General features: G+C 36.7%; 1 protein-coding gene across 5 annotated transcripts in view; it reads left to right on the top strand.

Annotated features, from left to right (window-relative positions):
* The window catches only part of PRR16 (proline rich 16), a 787,493-nt gene that overhangs the window by 254,390 nt on the left and 524,455 nt on the right, over positions 1-8,648 (top strand). The window lies entirely within an intron of this gene.

Below are 8,648 nucleotides of genomic sequence, written 5' to 3'. Positions count from 1 at the left end.
TTTTTTTTGATGTTTATTTATTTTGAAAGAGAAAGGGGGGGGGGGGAAGCGAGAGAAAGAGGCAGCAGCAGAGAGAGAGGGATAGACAGAATCCCAAGCAGGCTCCAACCTCTCAATACAGAGCCTGACTCAGGGCTTGATCTTAACGAACTGTGAGATATGACCTGAACCAAAAGCAAGAGTTGGAGGCTTAACTGACTGTGCCACCGAGGCACCCTGTATTGCACTTTTTTTTTTTCACTAAATGTTTTCACAAGCATCGTTTCACAAAAAAATTACTACTTTCCTCCCCAGTTTTTTTGAGGAATAGTTGAGAAACAAAATTGTACAATATTTAAGATGTGCATCATGATGATTGGGTATATGTTTACACTGTGAACAGATTACTACAGTTGAGTTACTTAACACATCCATCACCTCACAGTTATGTTTCCTCCTCTTGTTTTTGGTGGTGAGAAGACTAAAGATCTACTTGTTAGCACATTTCGAGCATGCAGTGAAGTGTTATTAATCATCATTGCCATGCTGTACATTAGATCCCCAGAACCTAGGCATCTTATCTCCCCATTTCCCCCTTAGCTCCTGGCCACCACCAACTGACCTTTGCTTTGAATTCAACTTTTTAAAATTCCACATAGAAGTAATACCAGACAGTATTTGTCCCTGTCTAGGTTATTTTATTTAGCAAGATGCCCTCCAGGTTTATCCATTACAAATGGCAGGATTTCCTTCTTATTTATAGTTGAATGAGAATCTATCCTATTTGTGTATGCAAGTATGTGTGTGTGTGTGTTTAAAATGTTTTCTATATATGATGTCATGTTACTTGTTACCTGAAAACAGGGATGATTTTAATTCTTCTTTTCTGATTTGGATGCCTTTTGAATTGGAGTGGTAAGAGCAGGCACTCTTGTGTTGTTCTTAATCTTTCAAGAGAGGCCTTCAGCTGTTTTTACCATGGAGTAGAATATTAGCTGTAGATCTGTCATAAATGGACTTTGAACATATTGACCTAAATTTCTCCTGTGTTCAATTTGTTGAGAGTTTCTATCGTGTAAGCATGTTGAATATTGTCAGATGACTTTCTCTGCACCTATTCAGATGATCATGAGATTTGTATCCCTAATTCTGGTTAATAAGGCATATTATATTTATAGACTGGCATATATTGAACCATCTTTGCATCCTATGGCTAGATCTCATTTGGTAATGGTGTATCATCCTTTTACTGTGTGAATTCTATTTGCTACAATTTTGTTAAGAACTTTTGCATATATACTCTGTATATATATTCATTAGGATTATTCATGTATAATTTTATTTTCTTGTAGTGTCCTTATCTGGCTTTGGCATCAGGGTAATAAAATGATAATAATGACCTCATAAAATAATAAAATGGCCTCATAAAATGAGTTTTAGGTATTCCTTCCTCTTTAATTTCTTGGAAGAGTTTGAGAAAAATTGGGTTAACTGTTTTTTTAGTGTTTGGTAGAACTCACCATTGGAACCATCTAGTCTTGTTTGTGTGTGTGGTGGGGGGGAGGGGTTGTTGCTGGGATTTTTCCTTATACTGATTCAATCTTATTTTTCTTCTTAAAAAAATTCTTTACTTGTTACTGGTCTATCAGAATTTTTTTATGTTTTCATGTTTCCTTCTTGGTAGGTTGTATGTTTCCATGAATGTATCCATTTCTTCTAGATTACCTAATTTGTCAGCATGTAATTGTTGATAGCATTTTCTTATGATCCTTAGTATTTCAGTGGTAATGTCTCCTTTTTCATCTATAATTTTACTTATTTGAGTCTTCTCTCTTTTTTCTTGGTTCATCTGGATGAGGGTTTGTAAACTTTGTTTAGCTTTTCAAAAAAACCAGCACTTAGTTTTGTTGAACGTTCCTATTTTTCTTTCTATTGTCTATGCCATTTATTTCTTCTCTAATAATATTTTTTACCCCTGCTAACTTTCTGCCTCACTTGTTATTTTTCTATTTCCTTGAGTTATACACTTAGGTTATTTATTTGAGATCTTTCTTTTTTCTTTACAAATTTTTTTTTTTTTNTTTTAATGTTTATTTTTTTTTTGAGAAAGTGAAATAGAGAGAAAGAGAGAAAGAGAGAGAGAGAGAGAGAGAGAGGGAGGGGCAGAGAGAGGGGTAGACACAGAATCTGAGACAGGCTTCAGGCTCTGAGCCGTCAGCACAGAGCCCAGTGCAGGCCTTAAACTCATGAACTGCAAGATCAGGACCTGAGCCAAAGTCATATGCTTAACTGACTGAGCTTTCTTTTTTCTTAATGTAAGTATTTATTATGATAAGCCTTTCACTTGGAACTCTTTTGCTACATCGTGTACATTTTGATATGTTGAGCTTCCATCTTTATTTGTCTCAAGATTTTTTTTTAATTTCCTTTTTGATTGCTTTCTTGGACCCATTGGTTTTCCAGAATGTGTTGTTTAATTTCCATATGCTTGTGGATTTTATGATATTCCTCTTGTTAATGATTTCTAGTTTCATATCATTATGATTGGAAAAGATCCTTGATGTGATTGCAGTGTTCTCATGAAGAATGTTCCCTTTGCACTGGAGAAGAATATGCATTCTCCTGTTGTTGAATGGAATGTTCTGTATACTAATGTTAATAAAAAGTCAAATTTATTGAGCTTATATAATACTTTGAGTACAGTTCTAAGCCTTTTACATCTACATTGCCTTTTAATCTTCACTAGACCCTCTGAGGTTTGGACAGTTATTATATTCATTTTTCAGATGAGAAGGGCAATCGACAGAGAGGTTAAGTTATATGTTCAAGTTCACAGAGCACAGTTAACAAAGTGAAGAAATACCTTGCCATCTTTTAAGAGTAGAATTGCAATTTATCATTTGATCCAAAAGCAGATCACAATACTGTGGTGATCATTTATTTTTGTGTACTCTCTCTTTTCACAAAGAATTTCTCTCCTTTAAACATTGGTAATTTTAATGATCCTTTCTTTAGACCCTCTCCCATCTGCACAATCCTCCAACTGTCTCGTTCTCTAAATTAAAGTGATCAGATAGTCATTTCTCAAATACTTACTGGGCTTTTCTTATATTCTAGGCACTGTACAAAGCCCTGGAAATAATAAAATGAAAATATAAAACAAGGATCCAGAAAAACCTGAACTATATACCTGATCTCAAGGTACATTCAAGGGCAGCAGATGACCCAAGGGTGTGAATATCTGGAGACAGAGATGAATGAGAGCCCTCTTGGAACCTGCCCCTCATAGTTACCTTCATTGTAAGGCCCTTGAATGATTTGGCCTCTGTATCAGTATTCTGGATCTGCCACAACAGATTGTCTGGGATGACTTTAAACAATGGAAATTTATTCTCTTGCAGTTCTGAAGAAGTCCAGAATCATGGTGTCACCAGCGATGGTTTCATCTGCAGGCTCTGAGGGAAGATCTCTTCATGCCTCTCTCCTAGGTTCTGGTGGCTTCTGGAAATCCTTGGCATTCTTGGCTGGTAGATCCATCATTCCATCTCTGAGTCTATTTTCACATCAGTTTTTCTTCTTTGTGTCTCTTTGTTTTCTTCTTTCTTGTTCCTTATAAGGATATGCATTAGTGGATTTAGGGCTCACACTGAATCTGTGAAGATCTCATCTTGAAGTTGTTTTGCCTAATAAAATATGCAAAGCCCCTTTTTACAAACAAGATCACATTCACAGGTTCCAAGTAGACATATTTTTTGGGGGGACTGCCATCCAGCCCATCACATCTTCTTACCAAATCATTATTCTCATTTGCTGTGCTTCTGTCAAATGGGCCTTCTCTCTGTTTCTCCTCAACGACAAATATTTTTCCTTCCTTCCTTCCTTCCTTCCTTCCTTCCTTCCTTCCTTCTTTCTTTCATTCAATTTTTACTTATTTTGAAAGAGAGGGANAGTATTTATTATGATAAGCCTTTCACTTGGAACTCTTTTGCTACATCGTGTACATTTTGATATGTTGAGCTTCCATCTTTATTTGTCTCAAGATTTTTTTTTAATTTCCTTTTTGATTGCTTTCTTGGACCCATTGGTTTTCCAGAATGTGTTGTTTAATTTCCATATGCTTGTGGATTTTATGATATTCCTCTTGTTAATGATTTCTAGTTTCATATCATTATGATTGGAAAAGATCCTTGATGTGATTGCAGTGTTCTCATGAAGAATGTTCCCTTTGCACTGGAGAAGAATATGCATTCTCCTGTTGTTGAATGGAATGTTCTGTATACTAATGTTAATAAAAAGTCAAATTTATTGAGCTTATATAATACTTTGAGTACAGTTCTAAGCCTTTTACATCTACATTGCCTTTTAATCTTCACTAGACCCTCTGAGGTTTGGACAGTTATTATATTCATTTTTCAGATGAGAAGGGCAATCGACAGAGAGGTTAAGTTATATGTTCAAGTTCACAGAGCACAGTTAACAAAGTGAAGAAATACCTTGCCATCTTTTAAGAGTAGAATTGCAATTTATCATTTGATCCAAAAGCAGATCACAATACTGTGGTGATCATTTATTTTTGTGTACTCTCTCTTTTCACAAAGAATTTCTCTCCTTTAAACATTGGTAATTTTAATGATCCTTTCTTTAGACCCTCTCCCATCTGCACAATCCTCCAACTGTCTCGTTCTCTAAATTAAAGTGATCAGATAGTCATTTCTCAAATACTTACTGGGCTTTTCTTATATTCTAGGCACTGTACAAAGCCCTGGAAATAATAAAATGAAAATATAAAACAAGGATCCAGAAAAACCTGAACTATATACCTGATCTCAAGGTACATTCAAGGGCAGCAGATGACCCAAGGGTGTGAATATCTGGAGACAGAGATGAATGAGAGCCCTCTTGGAACCTGCCCCTCATAGTTACCTTCATTGTAAGGCCCTTGAATGATTTGGCCTCTGTATCAGTATTCTGGATCTGCCACAACAGATTGTCTGGGATGACTTTAAACAATGGAAATTTATTCTCTTGCAGTTCTGAAGAAGTCCAGAATCATGGTGTCACCAGCGATGGTTTCATCTGCAGGCTCTGAGGGAAGATCTCTTCATGCCTCTCTCCTAGGTTCTGGTGGCTTCTGGAAATCCTTGGCATTCTTGGCTGGTAGATCCATCATTCCATCTCTGAGTCTATTTTCACATCAGTTTTTCTTCTTTGTGTCTCTTTGTTTTCTTCTTTCTTGTTCCTTATAAGGATATGCATTAGTGGATTTAGGGCTCACACTGAATCTGTGAAGATCTCATCTTGAAGTTGTTTTGCCTAATAAAATATGCAAAGCCCCTTTTTACAAACAAGATCACATTCACAGGTTCCAAGTAGACATATTTTTTGGGGGGACTGCCATCCAGCCCATCACATCTTCTTACCAAATCATTATTCTCATTTGCTGTGCTTCTGTCAAATGGGCCTTCTCTCTGTTTCTCCTCAACGACAAATATTTTTCCTTCCTTCCTTCCTTCCTTCCTTCCTTCCTTCCTTCCTTCTTTCTTTCATTCAATTTTTACTTATTTTGAAAGAGAGGGAGAGAGAGAGAGATTGAGAGAGAGAGAGATGGGCAGAGAGAATCCCAAGCAGGCTCCACACTGTCAGCGCCAAGCCCAATGCCGGGCTCAGTCTCAAGAACTGTGAGATCCTGAGCTAAGCCAAGATCCAGAGTCTGATGATTAGCTGACTGAGTCACCGAGTTGCTCCAAGGGACCAATTTCTTTTTACTTCAGAGCCCTCCCATGTAGCCTTCCCTTCTTTTCATTCATATCTGTTATTGGGCTAATTCGAATTCACCTTTGCCATTTGATTTGAAAGGTCACTTTCTCAGTGCAGCTTTGTCTGTTCTCCTTGAAGTGTAGCTTCCAAGTTTGGTTAGAGCTTCATTTATGTAACACGTTTTCATAGCATCATGGTACTTCCTCTTCATAGCACTTAATGCAATTACAATTTGGTAATTCTTGTGGCAAAAATAGTTTTTGTGAGCTTGTGCATATTTATGACTTTGATGACCACAGACAACCTTGATCACTCGAGTCTACTGTAAAGAGAGCACAATAGTTACTTGTTAACTGATGTGAAAATACAAGTGTGAAGAGAGGGTGCATATCCCGGCTTGAAGATTTGAAATTGAGACTGGTTTTTGTGTATTCTTACATGGCTTGCTACACCTGAGTACAGTTGTCTTTCTTCACCTAATATTTGTCAAGAATGAATTTGTGCATAAGCAACTGCAAAATTTGTGTGAGGCTGAAAGAGGTCTCCAATGTTTCAATCATTTGGGACAAATTTGCATTTTCAGAATAAGCATATGGCACAACTAACCATCCAACTTTATCATGTGGTTTCTGATACTTGGCTTCAATGGATGCTATTGGAGATCTACCAGGTCTACATGACAGCCAACAAATGTGTTAATTATCAATAACACCGAATATCCAGGTCCTGACAATAATGACTTTCAGATGTATTATTTGAAAAAAGTAAACAACTTAAAATTGAAGAGTAGCTAGTTGTTGTTAGAAAGGAAGGAATGAGTAAAGGCTCATAGGAGAGCTGATAGGAGTGAACATAGTGGTGGATTATTAGCAAAACCTTTTCATGTGACTCTAAACTTGGGAAAATGAAAGGAAAGAAAAGGAAGTTCAGAATGAATAATTTAAATACAGCAGATTGGCAAAATTAAGAATGCTGATGATACTAGATATTGCCAAGAAGGTAACACACCTGGAACTTTCCATACCACTGAATGGAATATAAACAGGTGTGAGCATTTTGAAGAACAATTTAGCATTAACTCACTCAACCCAATATGTACATATACCATGGTCCCACAGCTCCTCTCTTAGGTATATTTACTAGAGAAAATTTGGGCCATAGAAACATGTAGCTTTTTTTTTAATAGACAGATTTTCCTAGTCTGTGGAGCAATTTATAAGTGATAAAAATTATAGATTGATATTTGAAGTTTTTATAAGTTTGTTTGTTTGTTTGTTTGTTTATACAGGGAGAGTACAAACAGGGGAGAGGCAGAGAGAGAGAGGGAGAGAAAGAATCCCAAGCAGGCATCACTTTGTCAGCACAGAGCCCAGTGTGGGACTTGATGCCACAAACCTGGAGATTATGACCTGAGCTGAAATCAAGGGTTGAGCACCTAACCAACTGAGCCATCCAGGCACTCCAGGCAGCTAGAACTTCTTGAGTGATGTTTCATTTTGGAAGACAGAGCTCTGTAGTATCTCCATAGCTCATTCAAAATGGTGACCATTTTTTAAAATTTTTTAAAATGATTTTTTATTTATTTCTGAGAGAGAGAGACAGCGTGAGCAGGGGAGGGTCAGAGAGAGAGGGAGATCCAGAATCTGAAGGAGGCTCCAGCTAGCTGTCAGCACAGAGCCCGACTCGGGGCTCGAACCCACGAACCGTGAGATCATGACCTGAGCCGGAGTCGGACGCTTAACCAACTGAGCCACCCAGGCGCCCCAAAAATGGTGACCATTTTGGATCTTAAGATACTCATCTCATGCCCTCTCTACAAAGGTTATAATATTCATGCTGAAACATTGAGCAGATTTGGGGAAATACTAGGCTTCATTTCATAGTAGGTTCTTTGTCACCCGGACCTCTCAATAGTCAAATTGTCATCAAGAGGACACAATTGAAACCTTCATTTGCTCTATTTTGTCTGCATATTCTTCTTTACTGTATGATTGCTGACTTCACTCTATTATTTGTATTATGATTCTTTTATGTATTTTCAGAACCTTAGAGTTTGTACTATATTACAATCATAAGGAATGGAATTCTAGAATAGTAAAGCTGGAAGGAATCTTGGTCATAATGATGCCTAGCTTTTATTTTATTGCTTATTGGAAAACTGAGGTCCTTAGAAACCAAATGATTGGTCACAAATCAGAGCTGTGATTTAAACTTGATACTCTGTTGTTCTAGCCTGTGTGTTTTGCTGAATACCACAAGACCATGTTTCCGAGCATCGGTTTCTGTAATTTTATAATTACAGATATAGAATTGGAAAGTTTAAAAAGTAATCAGACTATGGCTAATCCTGGGATATGGTCTGATATATTGACTGAGTCTTTGCAAATCAGTCAATAGACTGACCGTACTTATATCATTTCTCATTTTTTTCACGAACTGAATACATCCATAAATGTGCTCACTTATGCTTTGTTTACATAAACAGCTTGAGGTACCAGTTGAACTTCATCTTGAAAACTCAGAATTACAAATGATACTACATTTTATTACCCTATTTTGTGGCTACTTACTAAATATGATTATGCTTTCAAAGATTTACCCTTCATCACTTCATTATTGATGCATTTAATTGTTTGTACTATTGTCCCTATCATCCAAATGTTGGGAAGAGAAAAAAAAAAAATGAATACACCTACTCCTTGTCTACAACTTGAACAATGTATTTTGGAATATTTATATATCAATACAAAACAAGCTTTCTTATCCTTTTCTTTTAAACAGCTGTAGAGTATTCCATTATGTGGATGTAGCATTATATGTTTAACCAATACCTGGTTGGTGAATATTAGTCTCTTTATAATCTGCTCTAAAGAAGCAGTGCTGCTATGAATACTTTGTACAAACATCATTTT

This window comes from Crocuta crocuta, unplaced genomic scaffold (genome assembly GCF_008692635.1).
Source record: "Crocuta crocuta isolate KB4526 unplaced genomic scaffold, BGI_CrCroc_1.0 scaffold218, whole genome shotgun sequence".
In the NCBI taxonomy this organism is placed as follows: domain Eukaryota; kingdom Metazoa; phylum Chordata; class Mammalia; order Carnivora; family Hyaenidae; genus Crocuta; species Crocuta crocuta.
The sequence above is the reverse complement of the archived record's forward strand: the minus strand, read 5'-3'. Positions and strand labels throughout refer to the sequence as shown.